Raw genomic sequence first — 13,071 nt, forward strand, 5'->3', positions numbered from 1 at the left:
AAAATTTAAGCACATAAAATAATGTATTGAAATGGAAACTTTCCATAATATAAATAAATAATATTAATTTTGCTTTTATACCTGAATCAACATACAGACATTTTAATCATAATTGACATCATAATACAAATTGGCCATGCAATCTATATAAAATACCAGACGTTTTCTTTAATGTGATATTTTCCATCTAAAAGGAAAAACAAAACTAAAACTTAGACCAGAAGTATCTCTTTTCCAGTGGCAGTTTTGAAATCATGGTGTGTCAATTAGTGCTGCTACTGAATGAATAAATATTTATTGAGCAAATTAAGATGTTAGATGTTAGATGTTAAAATAAGAATTGTATGCTATGCTCATAATTTTGAATGCATTTTCTTTTTTTTTCTCCCTGACTTACAGACTATAATTTGTGCTTAGAAAGCCTTTCTATTGAAACATCATTTTCCCTATTCAAACTTAAGCCCAGTAGACCACCTACTGCAGAATACAAACACATAAACTCAGGGGGAAAAAAAGAAAAAAAAAAAAAAAAGATAATTAAATCTTTCACTTTGGATGAATGCATACAGAAAGTGTTAATTTAATAAATAGCCTATATGCCAGTATTGAAGAATTAGCTTTTGTGTTCAACTGGTTTAGAACAGAGTACTGGCAATTAATTATGTAAGATGATGTCAGCAAGTAACACATATAAATGTGGTGGCATGTGCTTTCTTCCTTTTTAACAGCAAATAATGCAGTGTGGATTCTCTGCGCAAGTGTGGATTTCTCAGACAAATAATAACCTCCAGTTTTTGTGTCTCCATTCCACCTTGCTAGAGCAATAGCAGTAATATTTTTTTATTAATGCTGTTGCAGATATATTTGCATTTGAGTTTTATAAGTAGAACTGTCAAAGTCAAATGCCTCATAATTTTAAAACTATGCATTTGCTCATATGAAAATTATTTACAACTTAGAGAATCTTACAAACAGTATGTCTCTCAAGGATCACTTTAAGAAACTGTAAAATGTTTGAAGTGGTTATAGGTAAACTGGGGTTTGAATTCCTACTTTAACAGCTTGCATCTTAGGGACTTCTTGCAAATTTCTTTCACCTTCTGAATGTCTGGTGTTGAAATAACTTTCTAGGCCCAAGATGGAGCCACTCCTGCCTTGGGTACCAACTCAGCAAACCAAAATATAGATAACGTCCATGGCCCTATAAATGTTTTGCTTGACAAGAAATGCAGCATATTTGATAGGTTAGGTAGAAAGGTAGAAATGAGCAGGGGGAGGAGGGACTAGCTGAGCTCAGACCACCATTAGGGACAACCCAAGGCCCCTGCCTTTGCCCTGGATTGGGTCACAGACATCCTGCTTATCAGGATGTGCACCCTGCTTGCCCAGATGTCCAGGACTGCACATTGTGATCTTGCCCCCTTTAGTGGGCTTCTCAAATAAATTATGGGAAATTGATAGGCTCATGCTTATACCTTGGGGAACAAGAATGGAGGACTAGACACATCAGCAGAAAAAGAGGAAGATACTGTAGTGGAGGGCTGGGGGAGACAATTCTACCCATGGGGATAAGAACTCACACACAATGTAAGGAGAGGCTGCCACCCACCCTCAGGTCAGACTGCTCCATGCTCAGAGTGTACTTGCTTATTAATGAACGTTGTTGTCTGCAACTTGCTTAACTCTGTCTCTAGACTGAATTCTTTCAATCAAGGGAGTTGTTCCCAGTAATATATTTAACACCAAGACAACCATAGACCTTCTCCCACCAAACATGGTTGACTATACCTTAGCCAATCAGATATTTTATCTGTCTCTTCCTTGTTCTTTTCTTTACCTTATAAAAGCTTTTCGCCTTCCACCCCTTTTTCAGTTCTCCAAAAGGAAATTGTCCACTTTGTGAAGTCATAAAGTTTGATTGTATCCGCTAAATTGTCTTCTTTAATTATATTTTAACAGATTTTGCTTATGAGGATGGGACTCAAAGCTGACTGTTTGTTGCCTGCAGGACAAGATGCACGCTCAGGTGAGATGCCTGCCTTACCCTTTTAGTTCACTGTTCTTCTTGTCATCACCAATAACTAAGGGTAAGTCTCGCTGGGATCTGAGCTCCACTCCCCTGTGTGAAAGGCTCTGGGATCTTGGAAAGGCTCAGGGGGAATTAATTTGATTGACAGTCTACAAAGGATGGCAGCTGTTAGGGGACTTAACAAAGTCTCAAGGAAAGTCCACAGCATAAATCACTGGCACACTTGGGAAAACAAATTAAGACAAAGGGCTCTAAATTCACAATATAGACATTTTTTGATTTCTGACTTCTGATCTTCTCCCTGATATAAAGAAGTAAATTGAAGATATTGCCATTGGATAGGTGGGTCAGTGCTTTGATACAGTTCAGGTTACTTTGAGATATTGTACAACTTGCACAACTTATCTGATGGACCCAATTGTTATCAGAACTGAAAAGCCTGCCTATATTTTACCCATCCCAGAAACTTTTATATTCATCTCAACAGGCTTGTAGTTATTGTAATAAATCTGTCCTTAGGAAACAGAGTACTTCTTGGAGGAACTTACCTTCTTTCTCGGTGCCTTTGAGGTGTAAACATTATACCTCCTCTTCTCTAGGAACTGAGGGCCATCTCTTTGAAATGCAAACTTCAGGGAGATGATTTTTATCAGAAGGGAAAAATAGGGGAGGAAGCTAAGGCTGTTTGTAACCTAGGAGGAGTGAAAAATTCTTAAAGTTTTCTCAACAAATACTAGTTTAAACCATCTGAGCATGAAACCTTAACTTATACCCTCTGACAGAAACAATTCGGATCCAACTGTTTTTTTACAAACTACTGAGTTTTGTTTTATCAGACCTATCTTATGGTTAAAATATTAAATGGAAGCCGTAAGATCTCTGTTAGCTTTTGTTTATTGTTTTTTATGTATGTCTACAGAGGGTGCCAAAAAATGTATACACGTTTTAAGAAAGGAAAATACTGTATTAAAATTATGCTGATGGTAACCACTTTGAGCACCTCTTGCAATTGCAGAAGTCAAACGTGACTTGTATTCATCTTTTGTTATGGGTATATATTGAGTATTACAATTTTAATACAGTTTTTTTTTTCCTTTCTTAAAATGTGTATACTTTTTTTGTCACTCTCTGTATATGTGTATGTTATAGATGTGTGCTATTTTTCTACATTCAGAAGGTATTACCAAAAGTAGTTTGTAAAGAGCCCCAAATAATTGACTTAAATAAATTTGTTTACATAAATCAAATATATTCTCAGGAAAAAAAAGCTAACCCAAATGTTTTTTAAGATCACATGATCAGGATATCTTTAGTAAATAAAAACTAGTTTAACTTTTTTATTTAATTAGAAAAGACATCTCTTTTGAGCTATCAATATTAAATATAATGCAGCCATACAGCTTTTATTCCACCTAGGCTAACTAAAAGTCATATAAGCTTATGTTATCTCAGTTACAGAATTTTTCAGAAAGAAAATAACTTAAAATAACGATTAGCTATTTAATTTCTCATAAAATTTTCATGAGTAACTAAACATAGTTGCCAAAAACAAGTACATTATATATATATATATATATATATATATATATATATATATATATATACACACACACACACACATATATACATATATATATGCACATATATATGATAAAAGTTTATAAATGGATTTTTTAACAATAATTATACTTTATCGTATGTCTACCTAAGAATAGTTTCCAAGCTTTTTTCTTCGGTTACTTTAAACCTTAAAGTTATACTGAGATGTTAAATGATGGATGGTCCTTGAATATCTATATCATTTTCAAATAAGATAAAATACTGAAACATTAGTTACAGAACATGGATTTATTTAATTTTGGATTCCTTTTAGAGAAGACCTAAAGATATTTGGGTCTATTAATAAAAATTTGGGGCGAGAATGAAAATTTTACTATGAAGAAAAACTTACAGGATCTGACAATTAAATTCGTGAACTTCTCACTGTGTGCTTTCATTGGCAGCACTGTACAAACAGATCAGTAAGATATCATAACCTTGGTATATCAGTGTCTCACAGACTGTTCATGTTGATGTGTGGTGGTGTCTTGCTGAGTGATATTCATTATTGTTCTTGAGTGTTTTTGTGTGCCATCATGAGAATGTCTGAGCTTGCATTAAAGCAACAAACACTTTAAATTTCTTGTTAAACTTGGCAAGAGTGCAAGTGAAATCAGGGACATTTAGTCCAAGTTTATGGGGATAATGCCATGAAGAAAACGGCAGTGTAAAAATGGATTAAACATTTTTCTGAGCGGAGAAAACCTGTCACTGATGACAAGAGGTCAAGGTGGCCAGTAATGACCAGAACTGACAAAAACAGTGAAAAAATTCATCGAATTGTGTGTCAAAATTATCAGCTGACTGTGAGAAGCATAGCAGACCAAATACACATCGATAGAGAAGCAGTTAGGAAAATCTTAACTAAAAATCTTGGCATGAAGAGGGTGTGTGCAGAAATGGTTCCAAAAGAGCTCACTACTGAACAAAAGTAAAGGAGGGTTGAAGTTTGCCAAGACGTTTTGGAGAGGCAAGATGATGGTTAGGGCCGTGTTATTACTGGTGATGAAATGTGGGTGTACCAATATGACCCTGAAACAAAGAGTCAAAGTGCACAATGGTAGTCAGCCAATTCTCTATGACCAAAAGAGTTCCGTCAGTCCACTCAAGAGTCAAAATGATGTTGCTAACCTTTTTTAATATCAGAGGGATTATTCATTATGAATTTGTTCCCATTGGACAAAGAGTTAACCAAGTTTACTATTTGGAAATGCTGAAAAGCCTGCATGAAAATGTTAGATGAAAACACCTGAACTTCTCGCCAACAATTCATAGCTGTTGCATCACAACAATGTACTAGCTCACATGGCACTGTCTATGAGGGAGTTTGGAATGGAATTATTTAAGTTGAAAATGAATTTTAATATCAAAAGTAAATCAATGTAAAATTAGAATTTTGTTTTCTCTTTGTTAAAGAGGACAGAGTTTTCTTAGATTATTAGTCTTCTCAATAAGAAATTGTAAAGAAAGTTATTTTTCTTTACCTTTTCAGTAATCAAACTAGAAAGCAAAGATTTTGTGTCTCACCAAAATAATTTACTGTGCTTTATGTTGTCTTTATCAGGTATTTGATTACTCAAGCAAACCACATTTTCTTAACATTAAAAGAGCTAAGTTTCTTTTTTACAACTATGCAACTTGCTGTATTTGCCTTCAAAATCTTTAACTGTCAATTTTGTTAAATGGATATTTTGTATAAGCTTCCTCAAGATCAAATTCTAAATGAAATCTTTTGACCTCAAACAAACTACTTGACATTCCCGATAGGGTCCTTGGAAAATGTCAAAGGATCTACCTCTCAATGATAAATTGTTAAACTAATGAGATTTATTTGAAGTGTTAAATTACATGGGAAATTATATCAAATAAGAAGTGATTCTATGCCTTCTTAGGTGATATTTATGTGGATACATGTTATCCATATGTGTTTAGACATTGTATTAAATTCCTAGAAGAGTGATAGGCTGTGATGTAATATTGTTGTTACCGGGTTAAGGTGCTTTCCATTAATAAGCCAATTATCGAGAGATGGTGGAAAGAAAAGCAGGTTAATTCAGAATGCTGGCATTCTAGGAGGATGGTGGTTTCCAGCCCAAAGGCCATCTCCCCATTTCTAGGTTTATAGGTATACATAAAGAAGTAGAACAAAGGAAAGGGAGAGTTAGTCATGCAACTAGTCCAGGAGAACATCTCCGGGTGTCTGGTTTGTTCAGAGATGGTTATCTCAAACCCTGTCTTAGTGGTGATTCCTATGTCATTTGACAGAATCGTAGTCCAGAATTGCATCTTGGTGCTGGTGTCTGGATAGCTGAAGGCTGACTCAGTTTCTTTCAAGTGAGTGCTTTGCTGATTAAGTAGATTAACGAGGTACTCATATACATGTAGCTTTGGGAAAGCAGAGTAATTAAATGGAGCATTGAGGGAGAAAAAAAAGTAGATAAAAAAATACACTACAAAATAATGTACATCAAACTATAATTCAGTAAACCAAACTAGACTGATAAATCCTTAAAAGTGCATTGTCACCCTTACATTGACAATCATAATTCTAGCTATCTTAAGGTATTATATATCACAGAAATAACCAAATTTCCTCCTTGTCAATTCCATTATAATGAACTCCCATCAGATTCTTAACCATGGGTATTTTCAAGTTTTTTTTTTGTTTGTTTGTTTTTTGTTTTGTTCTGTTTTGTTTTGTTTTAATTTACATACAGTTGTTTTACTCTGATGCTTTTGCAAAAGTGAGATTCAGGGAAGAACCCTATGAAGTACTCTAGACCACTGACACCACGGCCAAATACAGAGTGTCAAAGCTTGTGTGAATATTTCAAAACTAAAAAAGACGCCATCTGACTATTTGGTTCTGTTCACATGCTGGAGACCTCAACATCAATTTTACTAGGAAGAAAAGCAGCCAACATTGAGATACATTGCTTCCTCCCAAGATGTCGGATCAAGAGAATCAAGAATATTTATTTCCTTTCCCCTTCTCTCTGTGACCATACTTTTCCTAATTCTTACACTATTATGGAAGGTCTTTGTGATTCTTTTGTCCATCCTCCTCCTCACCCATGCCTGAAAAGATAATACCATTATTCACATATCTCAGGTCATTGCAAAGGAGGGTAACACAACCTGCAACTATTGGATTTTCTAGGATGCTAGTAATCCTTTAGTTCTATTGCCTGTCACAAACTTTCTCTGATTTCCAATGACTCAGTTTCTCTGAAACACACTCAGTTGATAAAAACAAACAAACAAAAAACTTTTGGGGAAATGGAGACACAGTTACATGAAATACATAAACATGTCAACTGGCTTCAAAAAGTATTTGCCTCATCAAGAATATTTGTTGACTTACTTGATTCTAGCAGTTTTGGGTCAGGGGGACCCTGGATCAGGAGTACTCTCCAAACCACGGGAGTTGCTTTGTTGCTGATAATTATTATTGTCTTCCTAATATGTTTCATTCTCTCAAAAGTTTTACATGAACATGGGCAGCCTTTTGTCTTCCAACAAAACAACTAAAGAGAACAGAAGACTGTAATCAACTTCGAGAATATGTCTGACATTATCTCTTGTGACTACTACACTGAGAAAAAAAGGCAGTGATAACTGAGAGTCAAGAGTCAAACTAAGACTGATATATATATATATTTATTTATCAAACCCCTTGCATGGTCAAAAGGACGATCAAAAGGGGAGAACTGTTGAGATAACTTTCTCCAAGATGGAGCCACTCCTACCCGGAGTGCCACGTCAACAAACTGAAACTTAGATAACTTTTGCATCCCTTTTGTGTCAAATGCTCTATGCAGTGTATTCAGTCAGCCATTACCCAAACACCTAAGCTAACTCTGGGCCTTCTCACCCCAAACCCTGCTGACTGTGTGGCCTCTGCCAATCAGATATTTTCTGTTTGTATCTTCTTTGTTCTTTATCCTATAAAAGATTCTTGCCCTTCCATCTCATTTTGCATTTCTCAAAAAGGAGGTTGTTAAAGATCATTTGTATCACCAAAATTGTCCTTTTAAAAAAAATTTATTTTAATGCTAGTGACTTCCTCGTATATGAGTGTCATAAGGATTAAATGCGATAATCTATGTAAGGGCTCTACACAGTGCCTTTACATGAATAATTCAATAAAAGTCAGCTACCATATTTACTGACAAAATAGGAAAAGTGCCTACCACTATGTAAGCACTCAATAAATAAATCAATGAGCACCATTTGATTTAATAAATATCATTTGGTGGCTAAAATGGATTTAACAAATAAAATATGAATGACTAACACACAGAAAATGTTAACCATGTTGTTGGGATATATTGCCCTGCATTGCAATCTCAAATACAGTTATTAGAGACGATACTCTCACATCTCTATAAAAAGCCAGGGTACTCTTGAATAACTGAATTGTAACAAATATTTCTAAACAAGATCATTATATTTACCTTACAGCATAGCTTGAAATGAAGCATAAACTAATAGTAAAATAAATGCTTTATTTTGGTACCTGAAGGGTAAATTTTATTTTTACATCAACAGAACAAAAATATCACCTTTTGAAGTTATATGCTGAAGTACTCCATTACTTCAATTGAATTAATTCAAAGCTTCTTCATATCTTTATGAACTTTACAAATAGAATGCCAGGATGTATTAAAAGAATTCCTTCAGATTTCCACAGAATTAGCTACTCTTTCAATTTTCATTAAAATTCAGCGTCTTTTGTTCATTAAAAATATATCTTTTGCTTTCATTCAACTCACCCATGTTTTCTATTGTAGTCCACAGCATCCACCCAATTACCCACACTCAATAGATCTAAATGAAATTAATAACTATTAAAGGTAATCTTCAACTAATTATCCACACTTTTCTGTTCATTGCTAATAACACTTTTTGATTAGTCTCATAAGGGCAGAGTGTTCCAAACATTATTTAATTCTAATGTGATGTTATTAAATTTGTTCAGCATCTCCCTATTTATGGTACAGGCATCAGTATATAGGAAGAAAATAAGTAAGAATTACCAAACCTTTTGTTCTAACAATATTATATTATCCTTGTATTCTGTTTGGTTACACATGAACTCTAATGTTTTTCTCAAGTGTTTTTAATTGGGTTTTTTTTTGTGTGTGTGTGCTTAGTGGATATGTGCCGGTTATTCTCTTTTGGATTACATGAGTCAGAAATTTAATTTAGACTATCTCTAATAATGAAGTTATTATCAGGCACCATGTGTCAATAAAAGAGACTGGGCAATTATAGGACCCAGAGGTAGCTAGAGACCCAGACCTCCCCAAAATGGAAACATAATTGATGGCTTTGAAATGAGTTCAGGATCCAAGGCAGTTTGGGTGGCTGCACTATAAGGGTCCCTTAATCACAGAAGGGGTTCACTTCAGTGCACTGTATTAATGTGATTTAATAATTCTCTCTATATCTGCTTTTTACTTGAATGTCCTACTCTGTCCCTACTAATAACTGAATGATCCTATATCATATCTCTAATTCAAATTCCAAATGAGAATCTACTTATCCTAACTACTCTCCTTTACTTACTTACGCAGAGCTTTCATTTAAAGCTGACTGTCACTGATAAACTTATATTTTGGGTAAGGTACTAACCTAGCCCTAAAAATGCAGGTCTCAGTTGGTAGTGAATAGGTAATTTTGGCCTACAATTGCTTTCTCAGCAGGTTCTGGGAATATATTGGGCACTGTGACTTGTAGGCATCAAAATCACTTTCTTTAAATCTGCTTTACAGAATTTGAGCCAGAGAAAAAGGTTAGGAATTAGAATATATTTCAATATCTGATCAGTGTTCACCTGGCCCCTGGCTATTTTTAGAGTATAAAATACCATGTATCAACAACTTTCAATGGTGCAAAATAGAGCACATAAGGACCAAAAATCCATAAATACATTTATAGGGTTACTGGTAGATTCAGTTTCTAGGAATGGTGTATCGTTCAGTGTTCTCCAAAAAAACATAACTAATATGGGGGAATGTCTAAATAAATAAATACATACATGCATACATACATACATACATAAGATAATAAGAAAGGGGAGTATGGGGCAAGAGAGGGAGAAAGAGGAAGAAAGTGAGCATACATTGGAGTAGACATGAGTAACAGCATTAGAATCTGGTGATCTGTAGTCCTTTGTCCCATTTGCTCCTAATGGTGAGCTTTGGGCTATCCTTTTGGATCTATAAGCCAGGCCATTACCCTCATAGTAATTTTTTTTTTCTTTTTATAAACTAGCTGAAGTCAGATCTTCCTCATGTGCAACCAAAATGTTTTTAATCAATTCAGGTAGGACAGCATATCTGATGATTCAAAGTGGATACAGCACACCTCACAATACTTCTTTAACTTAGTATGGAGTCATAGTCCACATCTCATTGCCAAGCATAACAGCGAGAGAATTCCCAAGGAGGCCCAAAAGCACACTCAACAATCCTGTGTAAAGGAGGCCCTTTTAAAAATGAAACTTAATGGATTAAGATTTAGCAGCAGATTGCCAGTTTCCATTAGTGTAAGAAATACTCTATCTTTGTAACAGGCTGGTAGACCTATAATTTACTAAGCAAGTTATGCTACTTTTCTGCTATTGGGGTTTTTATTAAAATTGATTGAAGAAAGTTATCAGTAAAAGCTTCAATAATATACACTGGGTTATATTTGCTGTAAAATTTTTATTTCTATTAGCAATAACAATGTCTGAATTTAGATTAAAAATAAAAGTTTGCTTACTACCACCTTAAATGTGTAGGATGATTTTATTACATATACTTTTGCACATGTTTATGATGTTCTTTTAGTTTGTTAAAATACTTGATCATCAAAAGCCTGCAATCAAATGGGCTCCTTTTTATCCTAAAGCATTACCATTCCACACTAAAAAGTAATAAAGCTGGTTAAATGAAAGTGAAGCCGGCTCCTTCAGGTTATTCCATTTGTGCAAAATGCACTAATAGGTATTTAGTTGGGCTAATATGATAGCTTTTGTGGAAACTAATTAAAACTTAAGCAAAGAAAAATATTGGATTTGCTTTGTCTCTAAATTTAATTTGAATAAGCAAAGCAAGTGCTTGCTATAAGCCAAGCACTATGTAAGTCAATGAAAAAAATAAAACACTAGCTTGTCCTCCAGTAGCAATACAGTTTAGGAATAGAATCAAACCAAAAACAATCAAATGATCAATATAATCTTAAATTATTCAGTGGTAAGAACAAAGTATGATAGGAAATAAAGTAAATTATGACCTTAATTCAAATGGAATCTGAATATTGTAGAAATTTTGACAATTTCCCCATAATCCTTTTCTATTCTAATAACATTCACCATAGTGATAGGTATTCATATTAAAAAAAAAAAAAATCGTATGATATAGATACTCCAGATACTTCAGTGAAATAACTAGTTTTCAAAGCTTTGGGACAGAAGGATTTCTAAACACTAAATATCTGCACGGTGTTTTATGTTTCAAAAAAGTTAAGAGAATAGTTGCATCATATATGGAAGAAAAACAAAACAACAGAACTGGAAAGAACGACTGTTGAAGGAATCATGTTCTTTAAACTTTAAACTTGAAGAAAAAGTATCAAATGCTGACAATTAAGTTAACTTATTTACTTATTTTCAACCATAAAATCTTTGTGATCCAAAGATGTAGGTGACTTTCCTTGACGTTCACTTAAATATTTTCTTACTTGACTTTAATTCTTTTGTCTTCTTCAGTACCTAGTGTTTCAGGCAAAATAATATTCCCCACCCCACCCTCCCCCAAGATGTTTTTGCCCTGATCCCTGGAATCTATAAATATATTACCTTACATGGAAAAAAAGGACTTTGGTAATCAAGACCTAGGTCCTTGAAATAAGGAGATTATTCCAGAATCTCAGGGTTGCCTAATATAATCAAATACGTGGTAAAAGTGGAACAGGAAGGCAGAAGAGTGGGTCAGAGACCTGAGCCATGAGAAGGACTCAATAGACTTGTACTGCCTTCAAAAAGAGAGGGAGGGAACCTTGAGACAGGAATGCAGATGGCCTCTAGAAACAGAATGGCTATCAGCTGACAACCGTAAGAAAACCATTTTTTTGTTTTTTAAACCACAAGGAATTAAATTCTCTCCTAGGGTCTGCAATATGGAGCAGCCTTACTCTTGCTTTTAGCTTACAGAATTCTAAGTCAAACTGACATAGAGAAATTTAGGGTAATCCATTTATGTTGTTTTAAATTAGTGAAGTGGAAATTTTTTACAGCAGCTCTAGGAGACTAATGCACCTAGTCATTGATCCATGAAAAACAAATCCCTCTAAAGCCAAATACATAATGACCAGGTTCTCTATCAAACTCTGAGAAACCAACTAAACCCTAAGTCAAATGATTACTGGCTTTAAAAATGGAGGGAGGAGCACCTCCACAGCCAAGATGTCCACCCGATTTTTAATGGTCACACACTGCTGTGCAACCAGCCTGATACGAGTCTCTGCCCCTCCTTCCAGTCTCGAGGCGACTTCTTCTGTGTGTCTGTCGTTGTAAGGCTTTGGTTCAGATAGACTTCAGGCGATTCTCAATGATGGTTGTTCTGTAGTTTAGTTGTAATTGCTATTGTCCTGAGATTAGGTGGGCAGAGCATTCACCTACTTCACCATCTTAACTGAAAAATGCCTGCACTTGCATTTCTTAAATTCCTTCTATTTTGAAATACAATGAACACTAAAGTATCTATCACATCTAAGTTTTTATGTGCTGTGTGCTAGGATCTGATAAGGATAATTAGATAAGTAATTCCTAGCAATGATTCTCAAAAAGCTAATGGGTTTATTGAGGCATACGAAACATATGCACAAATAATTCTAACACATAACAGAATGCAGCAAGACTTAGAATATGAAAAAGTAAATGCCATGAGAGTTCAGAAAAAGGAGAGCTCAATTTCAATGGAAATGTGTTAAGGCTTTGGTTAGAATTCAAGTTAGGCCTTGAAATGTGAATGATTACCGATAGGGACAAAGGGAACAGGTTCATTGAGGTAAAGGTTGTTTGCATATGCAAAAGTGCAGGAAAGGAAAATAGCATAATATTAGCTTCGAAAAATTGACCCATTTTGATAGGATTTTAAGACATAGGAAGGAGACAAAAGAAAATTTAAATTCTAATAAAAGTTTTGGCCTAAAACAGAGCTTAGCCAGCTTTTCTGTAATCACCGGAGTGTAAATATTTTAGGTTTTGAGGGCTATATTATCTCTATTACAACAACTTAACACTTCCATTATAGCAAGAAATCATCAATAAATAAAACATAACTAAATAAGCATGGGTGAATCCCAATAAAACTTTATTTATAAAATCAGGCAATAGCTGAATTTGACCCACGTGGCTTAGTTTCCTGACTGCTGACCTTGGTCATAAAAGG

This window comes from Rhinolophus sinicus, linkage group LG04 (assembly GCF_036562045.2).
Source record: "Rhinolophus sinicus isolate RSC01 linkage group LG04, ASM3656204v1, whole genome shotgun sequence".
NCBI lineage: Eukaryota > Metazoa > Chordata > Mammalia > Chiroptera > Rhinolophidae > Rhinolophus > Rhinolophus sinicus.